Source organism: Oncorhynchus keta, chromosome 2 (genome assembly GCF_023373465.1).
Source record: "Oncorhynchus keta strain PuntledgeMale-10-30-2019 chromosome 2, Oket_V2, whole genome shotgun sequence".
NCBI classification, from domain to species: domain Eukaryota; kingdom Metazoa; phylum Chordata; class Actinopteri; order Salmoniformes; family Salmonidae; genus Oncorhynchus; species Oncorhynchus keta.
In genome coordinates this window covers 30,117,000-30,133,450 of record NC_068422.1, presented here as the reverse complement: position 1 = coordinate 30,133,450, position 16,451 = coordinate 30,117,000, and the positions used below count along the sequence as shown (strand labels likewise).

The following is a 16,451-nucleotide window of genomic DNA, read 5'->3' as shown; positions in this document are numbered from 1 at the left end:
TTTCTGATAAAAAAAACTAGTTATTTGTATCCGCCATGGAGCCCAGTTTCATAATATGACCATATTTCCCAGCTGCTTGCCGTCGTTTTTGAAGTAATCACAAATAAACAGGCCTTATTTTAGGGCATTTTTAACCCTACCAGCTCCATTAGTTCTATTGAGCACCGTGGCACCAACTCACCTTCTGAAAGTTCTATTCAAAGCTTATTGTTCAACGTCACGATGCCTATTGTTGGCAATGAGACCTGCTCACGTCGTTTATAGTTCAAATGTAAACAACAACACAAAATAACTCATGGTACTCTGAGGTCGTCCCATTCTTTCTTATAGGGGAAATATAGGCATGTCTGTCTATTTCGCCAAATATCTCACAATGTGTATATTTTGATTTTTTTCAAGTCAGACGCCATTTTTAATCATGAGAATCTCCTCTTTCTAATTATTTAAGTCTGGGCAGCGAACTCAGTTGTCATCCAATGCTAGCCCCAAAATACTTTCTTCCCTTGGAACACTGAGCTCCCCCCATTGTTGAGAGGTATGCCGGTCTATTTCGCCAAATTTGTCACAATGTATATTTAGTTTTTTTCAAGTCGTGCACCATTTTAATCAGGATAATCTCCTCTTTGTAATTATTTTAGTCTGGGCAGCTCGTTTGTCATCGATCACTAGACCAGAAATAGTAAGAGGTTTGCATTTTTTCCCTACTTTCTCATTACGCAGACATAAGCACAGTTGACACCATCGAGGATGCTTACTTTCTACACAAGTTGTTTTTTCCAGTTTTGTCCGACGAACAGATTGTAGTGGTAAAATAAAAATAATATATTTTTTTGTGCCATTTAGGAGAAATGGAAGTCAAAGCATCACTCCAGTCAAAACAGGCTCTGAACGTTCAATTCCATTCATTTGCTATGGGCTCGTGCTAGTGTTCCAGCTTAGCCAACGTTCCTTTGCTGTTTTTTAGCCTTGGTTGAATTTTGACACATTCTATTGTCCAGCCTAACGATAGGTCATGAAGTGCTTGTGTTTTATACACAATTCTAAAGATTGAAATACTACTGTGTGTGTGTGTTCTCTCTCTCTCTCTCTTTGAGAAGCAGAACTAGCCCACATGTTAGCTTATAAGAGCTGCTCTCTCTTCCTCCACTCAATCTGGCCACTTCAGCCTTTTTCCCTACTTTGCCTCATTCCCCCTTCCATCCCCCCCTGACAAATTACTTCTGCTAACCTCTTTTCTGCAGCAGACCAGGCAGAAAGGAGACAGAGAGAGAGAGACATGCGCACTTGTGCGTGCACCGTTTTGGGAAGAATGTCTCCAGACATTATACAGGCCCTCAGATTATTAGCAGGCTACTTCACTAAGGCTTTGTTTTGTGTCTCTCTGCCCCGTGGCGCTGACATGCAGCCTTTCACTGCTGCAGAACACACACACACACGTTGTATCCATATAGCACTAGGTACATCTATCTACCTTGTGATTATGTCTGACACTGACATTTAAAAATATAATTTTTCCCATTGACATTTCAGATAGATCTGCCCTCTATTGCTCTGCAAACACTCTACCTCTCCACATGAAAATACAACAACTGGTAGCTTGTAAAAGCAGTTATCAGATTAGGTTAGATCTGATTACAGAGCTTGTCAGCTATGTGTGTCCCCAATGGCACCGTATTCCTTATACAGGGCACTACTTTTGACCAGAGCCCTATAGTGAATAGGGTGCTACTTAGGACGCACACCTAGCTATCAAAGTACACCGTCTGATATCAGAAGCTAACAGGTTAGCTGCTATCCCGATGCAGGTACTGTAGCCTACATGCATAAGAGCTTTTGTATCTATGCGTGAAATAGGATATTGTTACATCTGTAATGCTGTAACACTCTCCTTTAACCAATACTGTTATCACAAATAAATACTACTAATGGGCATAGCCTTGTCCTGGGACTGTGTACAGGCTGTATACGCTAAATTAGAACATGTGTGTGTGATTCACTGGGCTCATTATAACAGGGATGGGCTAAATAATGATCTCGTAATGCACACAAACCCTAATTCACATGGCATTTATAAAACGTCTGACCAAGTTCAAAATGGCTACAATATCAATTGGAAATATGACAAAAGAAAATGGTGGACAAACAGACGGACAGTAAAAACAAAATTGAAATAATATATTTTTTATTGCAGATTTTGTGTCTGGCCAATGAAAAAAATATCTGAAATAATCCTCTTAACTGTATGTTTGATAATCTGATTTAGTCTGCTTGGTTACGAATGCTGCTGGGACCATATCCCATGGCTCAACCATGCTGCTTTTTCACCTTCAATAAACACATGTAACCCAATTGACTGAATCTTCAGACCCAGCACCAGTGTGTGTATGTGTGTGTGTGCATGTGTGTATGTGCGAGCCGGTGTGCAAGTGTGAGTGTGTGACCCCCATTATGACACAATGTTCCAGAGTGACACGCAATACCTGCCCTTGCTCCAAATCAATTGCTTGGTCAAGGCTACCTACTTACAGTATACAACCATCTACAATATAGTACACTACAGCTTCTGCTCCCAGCTCTAAGGACCCCCTTTCATTTGAATTAGTATTGAGTGTGATTTGAATATGCATAACAATTGTGTTCATATCAATATTGTATATTTATCCAAGTTGTTAGGTTATGATGAACCAAGATCCAAATGGAATACAACATAAAATATGTATACCACAACATCAGCAATACTACTTCTGCACATATGTGAGGAGACTACCTGGGGCTTACAGTACACAAAATAAACGGAACCAAACGGAAGCGAACAGGCTGAAACAGGGAGGGGCCTACCTGAATTTGTTCAATAAGACATTGCAAAAAATATTTTGCGACGTTTTTCACTAATGAATACGACCCTGGTTTGACTGAATGAAGCCTATTCATCATTCATGTGATGTGACCTGGATAAAAGGTGGTCTGGTTGTCTGACAGCACCTCCATCCAGGCAGACTGTTCAGGGGGAGAGAGAGGCCCCGAGGCCCATCTGTGGCGCTACTGACCCAGGCACAGCTATTTCCAGCTCCCCCTCTCTGGCTCTCAGCCTCAGGAGGGGAAACCACACCACTGTACCGGCCCAGTCACACAGAAGAAGGCTGAAGAATGACCCCATTATTCACATACGCATTTACGGAGCGGACACACAGACACGTGTGCTCGTATTATCAACACACATACACATGCGGGAGTACACACACACACACACACACACACACACACTAGTCTGTGTGAGGCCATGTTGGATAACCGGACAACACTGCTTTTTAATCTCTATCAATCTTTTTAGTTTGACACAGAAATGACCTACTAATCTGTGAAAAGCAGTGAGCGCATTACGACTCTCAATCAAGACTTCAGCTCTGTGTACCACACAGTATCACACAGACACACATTACCACAGTACCACACAGACACACGCAGTACCACACAGACACACACATTACCACAGACACACGCAGTACCACACATACACACACAGTACCACAGACACAGACAGTACCACTGACTTTCACTCAACTTATCAGAATACCAAATGCCTGGAGAGAGGTAGAAATAGAACACATGGCATTGTCATTTTATTCATTTAGATGAAATGATGTTATTCATTCAGATTCGTTCTGATACAGTGACTAGCTTCCCTCTGTGAGATGGCGCAATAGCCAATAGCTGCTAACAGAAACAGGCTGTTTCTTCAGAGCAGTGAGTCAACAGTGCAGTTCTGAAATACATCCAATCTGCATATATACGCACAGGCGCGCACATGCACACAGACACACTCGCAGTGTGTTTATGAAGAATCAGGAAATACCAGACAAGGCATTCCAGAGCAGTGCTGAGCGACTAGTGCTTTTCCAAGTTGGTTCAGTTATGTTCCGGTTCTTAAAAAATAATCACGGTTTTTGGTTACGATACATTTTTTGAAACATTAAATATATTATGAAATAATGACATTAAAATGATTTTACGGCTTTTTAAATGGGAATTCCACTGCCAAAAATACTGAACATTCAATTGTCAAAATATTGAAAACATTCCATTGTCTCTGTTAGGTCCACATTGGGTAGACATCAATAGAAATAGGAAATTATTATAAATAATAATATATTACTTCGTTTTTCATTCCTTCATTCCCATCTCTGCTCAGACACTAGAGGCCAGCCAGGCAACTATCTAACATTATCTCTGTGCTCCCCATACTGTACTGTCTTTGAGTCATCCTATTTAGCTAGGCTAACAGCTATCTGGCTAGCTAGTAGCTGCTTAGGTATGCTGCAGAGCTGTCTGACAAAATAATTGTAATAGTTCTTCAAAGTAAATAAGGCATACTTTCAAGACTGCTTATTACCAACTACCACAACTATCAACCGGGTAGAGCTACTTTACAAACTGTCTCTATCTCTCTCGTCATTGTGTTCTGTACAATCCTCTCTCATGCGGTCTGGATGTAGGCTGTCCGTCTTTGTCCGAGTCTGGAACGTGCGCAATGGATTATGGTCATTGTAGTTAGTTACCATGTTTCTACGCTGAACTAGGTTGAATATTTGACTAATGGAAACTACAACTCCCTTCAGCCCACGTCCCTATAGTTCTTGACTAAATTTCTCTTGTGAATAATTAGATTTCTCTCTAGAGAAGAGGCGCATTGAGCTCACACAAAGAACGAACTAAATGTAATTCAAGTAATTGAACCGACATCGGTCAATTAGTTGTTTAATATCCGCACAAAAGAAAGACATTTTATCGCTCAGCACTGGAGCTCGGCAACCATCCTGTCTAATGTGACTGCACACATACAGACACACAAGATAATAAAATGTGGTAACGGGAAAATGCGTAATATGATATGCATGACTTGAGGTTTCTCTCAGCCTCTCTCCTTTCTTTTCTTCTCACAAATCACAGGTTGCATCTATTATTCACTTCAGGCTCCATCTGTCTTTCTCTCTCTCTCTCTTTCCTTCGTTTCCTTCTCCTCCCATCTCATCTCTCTCCCTTCATATTTCCCTCTTCTCGCAATCTGGCTCCTCCCCTTTATTAGCATAATGTGAAAATACCACCAAAGATTCACCTTCCAGCCGTTGATGTTTTATCACATGTACGCAAACACTGATGATGTTCTACACACGTTCTACACAAAGATGTTGCATCCTGTAACACTGTAATTAACACAGCAAGAATACTCACCGAAAGAATGGTCAGTACCATGATGGTAAGAAAAGAGCAACACAGCTCCATATTGTGAATGAATCGCACTCATTAACACATCCAATGTGTGTATACTGCTCTATACCCTCATGTAATGAAAGGATCATTTGTGTGTATTCTGTATTCAGCCATGTTTCCATTGTTTGCTAGGTACACGCTAGCTCTCTACTGCTGCAATTACTTGGTGGGAGAAACTAGGCAGCTGGGGTTTCTGTTGTTGACCACGTCCCAAATGGCACCCTATTCCTTATATAGGGCACTACTTTTGACCAGAGTCCAGTGCACTATATAGGAAATCGGGTGCGATTTTGGACACAACCATAGCCTTCTCCTGGAGATTGATATTGGTATTGATAGAGACAGATCAATAGTCAGAGGTGGTAAATGAGAATTGGCTCAACATTGGCAATTACAAGGCTGTTCACGTTTCAGAGCTCCAGGGTTTACCCTAGGTACAGAGCTAGGATCAGCTTCCCTCCCCAGTCCAAACCTTAATCATTAGTGGGGAAAATCAAAACTGACCCAGGATAATGCTTCACCCTACACCCGTTGCAGGACTCAAGGGAGAGTAATCTGGGTTAGCTTCTAATAGGACCGGGCCCCTATTTAGAGTAAAAGTGCTGATCTAGGATCAGTTGTACCTTTTAGATTACAATTAATTAAATTATATGGACTGGGGGAACCTGATCTTAGATCAGCATTCCTACTCTTAAATGCTTTATGAATACTGGCCCTGTTACTCTCATGTAAACAACCAAAATGTGACCCTCTTTAAATCAACCATAACAAAGGACCAATGATGCTTCTTCTATGATGATGGTTTCTTTGATGGTTTCACAGTAGATGTACATTTGGCTAAAGGGTGCGGCTGGTCTAACTACAGATGCCTTGTCGAGTGTGGAGGGAAGGACAGTGTCAAGCAATAGTTTGTCAAAGCCCCTCTCTTCTAGCCAAAACAATACCAATCAAAATGGTAATTTGCCTGTCCTCTCTGGTTGCTCAAACAGCAACCCCAATTTCCAAAGTCTGTGACAAGCATAAAAACCCAACAGGACTGCTTCTGTTTTCTTTAAAGTCCCCCCATCTGGGCACAAGTAGTGCACTAAATAGGGAATAGAGTGCCATTTGGGATGCAGCTGTGTCTGTCTGTGAGAGCAGATGCTGTGCATGATGAGCAGAGAGGGCTCGTAAATCACCATGTCTTACCAGCGGAGAGGGAGGTTCCTGTGTTTCCTATTAACCAAAGCCTTCACTACTTCCTCATCAATCATAGAACACGCCTGGAATGAAGAACAGAAAACAGAGAACATATTAGAACCACTCAGTACAAAACATGTAGAAAATATTAGGTTTGGTACAGGAGTAGGGTTGAACAATTCCGAAAACGTTCCCAAAATTCCCACGTTTTTGTAGTAATCCTGGGTTGGAAAATTCTCTGAATCAGAAGGGTATAAGCAGGAAATCCGTAAGCCTGGAACCAGGATATCTGGAAAACCTCTGGATTTGGGGAAAGTTATCATCATTTTGCAAAACTTTACAGGACAGGAGGAACAAACCTGGGTACCAGTCTGAGTCTGTTTCTGCTCTCTTGCAAACATGTTTGGCATGACAATTCAATGAGAGTTCTTTACCATAATTCATTGTAGATGGATGTTATAATGATGCATACATTGTCGTTGGTAACTATTATCGGACAGGTTAGTAGTAAAATATGATCTTCCAAAAGACAAACAATAACAACTGTAAATTATCACTTTTTATTTCCATCAAAATATACATATATTTTTTTTCGATAACATCAAAGTATTGGTATCTTGTTGTGGCGTGCTGGAGGAGCGTTTGACTCGTCTCATCGAGACTCTTTGAAACTGGATCCTGGTGTAGTAAGTACAGTAGTAAAGTACGGTAGTGTCCAGAGAGGCTTCTGGCCCATGGTTTGGATTAGAGCAGCTGCTCTAGTTCCCAAATCCCACTTGATTTTGTTAACAGCCAATCACAGACTGGATCAGCTGTCCAAGACATTTCTACACGGAAGAAGCCTCAACCCTCTCCCATCCCAAAACCCCACACAGGAACGGAGAAAGTATGACCACTAGTCACCAAATATGAAACAGAAACATTGCTGAATGTTCAGCAAGCCTTTCAGATTGATTGTTGTTGTCAGCAAGCCTTTCAGATTGAGTCTAGAAACAATAGCCACTTGAAGATGGACTCCTTTTGAACTCTCATAGTTTCTAATAAGAGATTAATAGAGATTAAAGAGGAATGAAAAACATCATTTACATTTACATTTAAGTCATTTAGCAGACGCTCTTATCCAGAGCGACTTACAAATTGGTGCATTCACCTTATGACATCCAGTGGAACAGCCACTTTACAATAGTGCATCTAAATCTTTTAAGGGGGGGGGGTGAGAAGGATTACTTTATCCTATCCTAGGTATTCCTTAAAGAGGTGGGGTTTCAGGTGTCTCCGGAAGGTGGTGATTGACTCCGCTGTCCTGGCGTCGTGAGGGAGTGTGTTCCACCATTGGGGAGCCAGAGCAGCGAACAGTTTTGACTGGGCTGAGCGGGAACTGTACTTCCTCAGTGGTAGGGAGGCGAGCAAGCCAGAGGTGGATGAACGCAGCGCCCTTGTTTGGGTGTAGGGCCTGATCAGAGCCTGGAGGTACTGAGGTGCCGTTCCCCTCACAGCTCCGTAGGCAAGCACCATGGTCTTGTAGCGGATGCGAGCTTCAACTGGAAGCCAACTGGAAGCCAGTGGAGAGAGATCATGAAGTAAAGCTCAGCAAAGAGATTCATGTAGTAATCAAAAAGACAGCTGCACCACTCGGGAGCGTAGAGTGAAGGAAAAGCAGCCAAAAAGTGCTCAGCATATGTGGGAACTCCTTCAAGACTGTTGGAAAAGGATTCCAGGGGAAGCTGGTTGAGAGAATGCCAAGAGTGTGCAAAGCTTTCAATAAGGCAAAGGTTGTCTACTTTGAAGAATCTCAAATATAAAATATATTCTGATTTGTTTAACACTTTTTTGGTTACTACATGATTCCATATCTGTTATTTCATCGTTTTGATGTCTTCACTATTATTCTACAATGTAGAAAATAGTCAAAATTAAGGAAAAACCCTGGAATGAGTAGGTGTGAAAACTTTTGACTGGTACTGTATGTGTTTAATATACCATCCAGATAAGAAAGTGTCTGATCACAGAAAATTCCATACAAATTCTTGAAAAATACAACCGGTAACTAAAACGTATGTAATTAATTCACAGTAAACCATATTACAATTCTGATTTCAGATTATCAACCCTTACAAAGTAAGGAAGATTTTCCCAATATTCATTAGGAAGTGTGGTAAATATCAGTTGTTTGGGGAAAAAGGGTGTAAGATACAGATTTTCACAGGTGTTTCTTCTTGACTGATTACCATTTGAGTCATGTGGTGCTATTGCATGTCATATTATTTTAAAATGGCTGTTTCTCAGCTTTCAAAAAGTATCATGTATTCATAAATGGTTTGACACCAGAAAAGTATGCTCACAGAGGTCATGGTCTCAGTAAATCCACAACTCTCCTACCAATAATGCAACAATGACAATATGGCAATTTACAGTTACAGTTAGCTGGTGTTTGAAAGCCTAGTGTTTCCATACACCTTTAATATACAGTTGAAGTCAGAAGTTTACATACACCTTAGCCAACTACATTTATACTCAGTTTTTCACAATTCCTGACATTTAATCCTAGTAAACATTCCCTGCCTTAGGTCAGTTAGGATCACCACTTTATTTTAAGAATGTGAAATGTCAGAATAACAGTAGAGAAAATTATTTATTTCAGCTTTTATGTATTTCATCACATTCCCAGTAGGTCAGAAGTTTACATACACTCAATTAGTGTTTGGTAGCATTGCCTTTCACTTTTGGATGAAAAGCGTGCCCAGAGTAAACTGCCTCCTACTCAGTCCCAGATGCGAATATATGCATAGTATTAGTCGTATTGGATAGAAAACACTCCAAAGTTTCTAAAACTGTTTGAATGATGTCTGTGAGTATAACAGAACTCATATGGCAGGCAAAAAACAAATCCAAACAGGAAGTGGGAAATCTGAGGTTTGTAGTTTTTCAACTCAGCCCCTATTGAAGATACAGTGGGATATTGGTTATGTTGTACTTCCTAAGGCTTCCACTAGATGTCAACTGTCTTTAGAATGTTGTTTGATGCTTCGACTTTGAAGGGGGGCTGAATGAGAGGGGAATGAGTCAGAGGTTATCCGGTTGGAACATTATTGAACATTTATGATAAAAACATCCTAAAGATTGATTCTATACATCGTTTGATATGTTTCTACGATCAGTAATATAACTTTTTGGAATTCTCGTCAGACCTTTCCGCTGGAAGTTGAACGAACGTTTCGATTTGTTTAACAAACGCCCTAACAAAAGGAGGTATATGGACATAAATGATTAACTTTATCGAACACATCAAACATTTATTGTGGAACTGGGATTCCTGTGAGTGCATTCTGATGAAGATCGCCAAAGGTAAGTGAATATTTATAATGCTAATTCTGACTAATGTTGACTGCGCACCATGGTGGATATTTATTTTGGCTGGTTTGGGCTCTGAGCTCCGTACTCAGATATAAATATGCACTTTATCGAACAAAACATACACGTATTGTGTAACATGAAGTCCTATGAGTGTCATCTGATGAAGATCATCAAAGGTTAGTGATTAATTTTATCTCTATTTGTGCTTTTTGTGACTCCTCTCTTTGGCTGGAAAAATGGCTGGGTTTTTCTGTGACTTTGTGGTGACCTAACATAATCGTTTGTGGAGCATTTGCTATAAAGCATTTTTGAAATCAGACACTGTGGCTGGATTAACGAGAATTGTATCTTTAAAATGGTGCCTAATACTTGTATGTTTGAGAAATTTGATTTATGAGAATTATGTTGATTTGTATTTGGCGACCTGCAATTTCATTGGCTGTTGGCGAGGGGTTCCGCTACCGGAACGGGGTTCCCAGACAGGTTAACTTGGGTCAAACGTTTCACGTAGCCTTCCAGAAGCTTCGCACATTAAGTTGGGTGAATTTTGTCCCATTCCTCCTGACAGAGCTGGTGTAACTGAGTCAGGTTTGTAGGCGTCCTTGCTCGCACACTCTTTTTCAGTTCAGATTTTCTATAGGATTGAGGTCAGGGCTTTGTGATGGCCACTCCAATACCTTGACTTTGTTGTCCTTAAGTCATTTTGCCACAACTTTGGAAGTATTCTTGGGGTCATTGTCAAATTTGAATACCCATCTGCGACCAAGCATTAACTTCCGGAGTGATGTCTTGAGATGTTGATTCAATATATCCACATCATTTTCCCGCCTCATGATGCCATCTATTTTGTGAAATGCACCAGTCCCTCCTGCAGCAAAGCCCCCCCATAACACAATGCCCCCCCCCCGTGCTTCACGGTTGGGATGGATCTTCGGCTTGCAAGCCTCCCCCTTTTTCCTCCAAACATAACGATGGTAATTATGGCCAAACAGTTCTAGTTTTGTTTCATCAGACCAGAGGACATTTCTCCAAAAAGTACGATCTTTGTCCCCATGTGCAGTTGCAAACCATAGTCTGGCTTTTTATGGAGGTTTAGGAACAGTGTCTTCTTCCTTACTGAGCGGCCTTTCAGTTTACGGCGATATAGGACTCGTTTTACTGTGTATATAGATACTTTTGTACCTGTTTCCTCCAGCGTCTTCACAAGGTCCTTTGCTGTTGTTCTGGGATTGATTTGCACTTTTCACACCAAAGTGCGTTCATCTCCAGGAGACAGAACGCGTCTCCTTCCTGAGTGGTATGACGGCTGCATGATCCCACATGGTTTATACTTGCATCCTATTGTTTGTACAGATGAACATGGTACCTTCAGGCATTTGGAAATTGCTCCCAAGGATAAACCAGACTTGTGAAGGTCTACAGTTTTTTTTAGGTCTTGGCTGATTTATTTTGATGTTCCCATGATGTCAAGCAAAGAGGCACTGAGTTTGAAGGTAGGCCTTGAAATACATCCACAGGTACACCTCCAATTGACTCAAATTATGTCAACTGGCATATCAGAAGCTACTAAAGCCATGACATCATTTTTTTGCATTTTCCAAGCTGTTTAAAGGCACAGTCAACTTAGAGTATGTAAACTTCTGACCCACTGGAATTCTGATACAGTGAATTATAAGTGAAATAATCTGTCTGTAAACAATTGTTGGAAACATTACTTGTGTCATGCACAAAGTAGATGTCCTAACCGACTTGCCAAAACTATAGTTTGTTAACAAGAAATTTGTGGAGTGGTTGAAAAACTAGTTTTAATGACTCAGTGTATGTAAACATCCGACTTCAACTGTATATTAGAGAAGACTATTGCTGCTCAACTTTTGGTCGTCTCAAACTGTTATCTGCAAATCTCTTAATGGGACAGTCATGGACTAGCTACATACATACACACTAGGGCTGGCACAATTACCCCATAACCATGTAACCTACGGTTATGGAAAATAAAATAACCATCTTAGCTGTTCATTCCACACAAAAAAGCTTGACTGAAGACAGGACAGGAGGGCATTCGTGCGGTTGAGTCTGTTTCTGCTGTAACATGGACTCTTAACAACATAATGAAACTGAAGAATGTTAATTCAAATTATGCTGAAGGTAGACTCATTGAAGTGACGTTGCCACGAGCAGCACCGCAAATGTTGAGTGAGATGCAAGACTTGGCTCTCACAGTCACACACAGTGCAGGGGTTTGCTTTACGCTGACACACTTCCTGCTCCTATGGGTACACTCGGAATGACCGCCAGTCTACCCATAATGCCAGAATTGACAGGAATGAGGATGCCGTTCTATTCATTCTATTACAATCTGTGCTTGGAGTTCAAACAGTTAACCCAAACTAAACTAGAAGTGTTATTCAAATTCTTATTGAACATTCAGTGAAAGTTTTAAGGAAGTTATTCAAAAACCTCCAAATAACCTTTACATTTTGTTCAAAACATTCACAACATTTAGAGAATGTTCTCAGAACGTTATTTAATTACCTTCAAATAACCTATAGTTTCCATTCTCAGAACGTTAATAAAACCTTGTGTAACGAGTGCGCTGAGAGTCGGGAAGCAAGTTCAGGGAGTGAGTGTTTTAATAAATAAAAGAACCGACGAACACGAAACACGAACAACGCACCGACATGAAAACAGAGTCAATGACACCTGAGGAAAGACCCAAGGGGAGTGACAGATATAGGGGAGATAATCAAGGAGGAGATGGAGTCCAGGTGACTGTCATGAGGTGCAGGTGCGTGAGACGACCGTGACAGGTGAGCAGGATAATCAGAAGCCTGATGACCTAGAGGCCAGAGAGGGAGTATATGTAACAACTTGAAGGAAAACCATAGTAAAACATTCTCAGAACTTCCCTGCAACTAAAATATATATATACGTTCCCAGTAGAGGCAAAATGTTCACTTCTTTCTGTTTTACCTGTCAGGAAACGTATGGCTTCGTTCATCGAACCAATGGGAAATCAAAAACAGGGACTAGTGTGTGTGTGTTTGTGTCGGAGCTTATTAGGCTATGCTCCAAGGACACTGGGAGCACATTACTAATCATAGCATCAAGATGTTAGACTACACTGCAGAGAGAGAGAGAGCGAGAGAGAGAGGTTAAAAAGTAAAATGTCAAAAAAGCAATGTGTAAGTCTTCCATTCTGAATCTCAAGTACTTTCAGCTGCAGCACAGCGGGCTGCATGTGTGATGTCATTGTCACAGTATTCCACTGAGAATGGATCAGTCTATTTCAGATCGGTGTACAGGGAATGGGATAGGCACCACACCACACACAACAGAAAGAGAGAACATAGAAAATATGTGAATAACGACATGAACCTTGGTTGGTTTAAATAATCTTGAATGTTTGTTTTGAGTGCTCATCTCTTTCTGAAATAAAATATAAGCCTTTCAGATGTGTGAGGAGAATACAGGTGCCTTGAGAAGAACAAATGTGTTCAGTAATAGTGGTTAATATGATTTTTGTACCCCACACATATAATTAATTGCCTGTAAGGTCTCTCAATCGAGTAGTGAATTTCAAGCACAGATTCAACCACTAAAACCAGGGAGATTTTCCAATGATTCTCAAAGAAGGGCAAAAATTGGTAAATGTGTAAAAATAAAAAGAGCAGACACTGAATATCCCTTTGAACATGGTGAAGTTATTAATCACACTTTGGATGGTGTATCAATACACCCCGTTACTACAAAGATACAGACGTCCTTCCTAACTCTGTATGCTAGCTATGCTACCAGCTTATACGAACGGGAGTTAGCATTTAGCATTCACTTCTTCTAAACCTGAAAAGGTCAAACTTCTCAATGCAGAGAAAACAGCCAAATATATCAGAATTGAACTTTAGTAACCACATTGTGGGCCTGTTACAATGCATCAATCAGGACGTATTTAATGAATGTCCACTTTGTTAGATCAGACTTGTTGAATGTGAGCTCATCTAGTGTCCTTCTTCTATCCTCCATGGTCTGCGTTCCATTGACCTCTTTACCACATCTATTTGACTGGTAAACTCATAGGTACACTCACAATGGCTGCCTGGTATTGTGATGCAATAATTTATGGTAATGTAGAATGTTAATTCAAATGATGTTAACTAATGTGGCTGACGCAATGGAATGTATTTTTTGTAATGTCCGTTGAGTTGAATCAACAAATCACAGGACATAGTGGTCTATCGCATGAGTACCATGGATAAGCACGTCTGCTAAATTTAATTAACATTTAATTAGTACACTTCCTGCTTTGCTCTCATGGGTACACTCGCAATGGCCGCCAGTCCACCCATTATACCATAATGGACTTGAAAGGGGACACCCGTTTTACTCATTCTATCTCTATGGCAGCACATGCACTCCAGAGCGGGGGAGAAGAGAAAATGTGTCTATTTGAACAGTTATAACGGTGACTGCGGTTATTTGGCTGGACAATAACCGTCATCCGGAATGCCATGAATGTCACAGCCCTACGTGATATGAGAACACTGAGAATGGATCAACAACATCGTAGTTACTCCACAACACTAACCTCAATGACAGAGTGAAAAGAAGGAAGCCTGTACAAAACAAAACATTATACTGCAAAAACATTCACAAAGAAATTCACTTTTTTTCCTGAATAACAAATATTATGTTTGTGGCAAATCCAACACATCACTGAGTAACACTCTTCATATTTTCAAGCATGCATCATGTTATGGGTATGCTTGTCATCGGCAAGGACTAGGGATTTTTTTTTTAAAGAAATTAAATAGAGCTAAGCTCAGGTAATATCCTAGAGAAAAACCTGGTTCAGTCTGCTTTCCAATATACAATTGGAGACAAAATCATCTTTCAGCAGGACAATAACCTAAAATACAAGGTCAAGTCTACACTGGAGTTGCTCACCAAGATGACATTGAATGTTCCTGTGTGGCCTAGTTACAGTTTTGATTTAAATCGGCTTCTAAATCTATGGCAAGACTTGAAAATGGCTGTTGAGCAATGATCAACAACCAGAGTTTGAAGAATAAATTTAAAAAATGATGGGTCAATATTGTACAAACCAGGTGTGCAAAGCACTAAGAGATCGCTGCCAAAGGTGCTTCTAACAAGTATTGACTCAGAGGGGTGAACTTATCTAATCAAGATATACTAGTGTTTCTTTTTCATGAATGTTTAATAAATGTTGGAATTTTTCTTTCACTTCAACATTACAGTGTTTTGTTTACAATTAAATCAATTTTTAGACATTTTTAAATCCATTGTTTACAGTAAACTGAAGAATGCTAGTAGGCACTTCATATAAAGAGTGACGACTTAATTTGGTCCAGTGCTATGGCTCACAAGGCCCTCTCTCAAAACAAGGACTTAAGTCAGCAAGCCAGTCAGTCAGTCAGTCAGTCAGTCAGTCAGTCAGTCAGTCAGTCATGCCAGCAAGACCACAATGCAGCCCCCTTTGTCACCTCTGAGTAACTCCATGGCTCCGCTGCCAAATCTATTGCCTTCCGCCTGCAAGCTCTTGATTACAATAGTAAACATTGATGTCTGCTAGCCTGGTTAAACCAGACTAGAGTGAAACAATGGTGAGCTGTGCAGCATTCAGTCTGGTTTAACCAGCCTAGGTGTGTGCAGGGCCTAGATGATGTAGCATCAGAGGCCCTGGGCCCTTCCTCCCTCCGCCTTGCAGGAAGAAAAGCACAGTATAAGGGAAACACTGCACCGGAATGACACAGCATGGAGGAATGCACAGGCGGATGCGGTCTGTTTCCTACCCTCCCTCTCTCTTTCTCTCCCTTCCCTCCATCTCGCTTTCTCCCTCCCTCCCTCTCCCCCTCCCCCCCTCCCCCTCCACCTCTCTCCCTCCCTCTTTGTGGCCAGGACCAAAGTCAGACCCAGTAATTAGTGAGGTTATTTTCTCCAGAAGGCTAGAACTGTGTTCATGGGGCTGAGCGTGTGTCAGAGGACGTGTCCCAAAAGGCACCCTATACACTACATAGTGCACTACTGTTGACCAGGGCACATAGTGCTCTGGTCAAAAGTAGAGCACTACATTCATGGGTTGCACCTCCGTCACTCGTTCACACCATTGTTATGAACGTTCTAAAGAAATCTCCTCCATAGTGACTCCTGAATGTCGAGTGGTGCCCAGTCATTCTTAACCGGGGCTAATGATTGTTTTAGCAATGCTAACGTTAGCTTGCCATTTGGGATGCCGAAAGAAGTCTAGCTGCCAACCCACATGATTTGATATTGATATAAAAACGTCTGCATTGGGCCTTGCTTTTTGTGGATGTGTGTGTATCAACATTTTACATTTTTCTAACAGTTCCACTAGCCAGGCACTCTGAAGAATCATGACCAGTGTTACAGCACAGCACACATATCCTTCCTTTACCAGAGACCACAGAGAAAGTGTGTGTGTGTGTGTGTGTGTGTGTGTGTGTGTGTGTGTGTGTGTGTGTGTGTGTGTGTGTGTGTGTGTGTGTGTGTGTGTGTGTGTGTGTGTGTGTGTGTGTGTGTGTGTGTGTGTGTGTGTGTGTGTGTGTGTGTGTGTGTGTGTGTGCTCAGGTCAGTAGTGCACAAACCAGAACCGTTGTGGCTGTTCACAAAAG

At 41.1% G+C, this 16,451-nt stretch overlaps 1 protein-coding gene across 5 annotated transcripts in view; it reads right to left on the bottom strand.

Annotated features, from left to right (window-relative positions):
* LOC118361163 (zinc finger MIZ domain-containing protein 1) overlaps window positions 1–16,451 on the bottom strand; it is a 241,955-nt gene that overhangs the window by 122,705 nt on the left and 102,799 nt on the right. For 4 of the 5 annotated variants that reach the window (XM_052475034.1, XM_052475016.1, XM_052475028.1 and 1 more), the window contains one exon: window positions 6,457–6,530. The exons of the other annotated variant lie outside the window; for it this stretch is intronic. The gene's annotated coding sequence lies outside the window, so the exon portion shown is untranslated. The remainder of the gene's footprint in view (window positions 1–6,456; window positions 6,531–16,451) is intronic. 5 annotated transcript variants of the gene reach the window in all.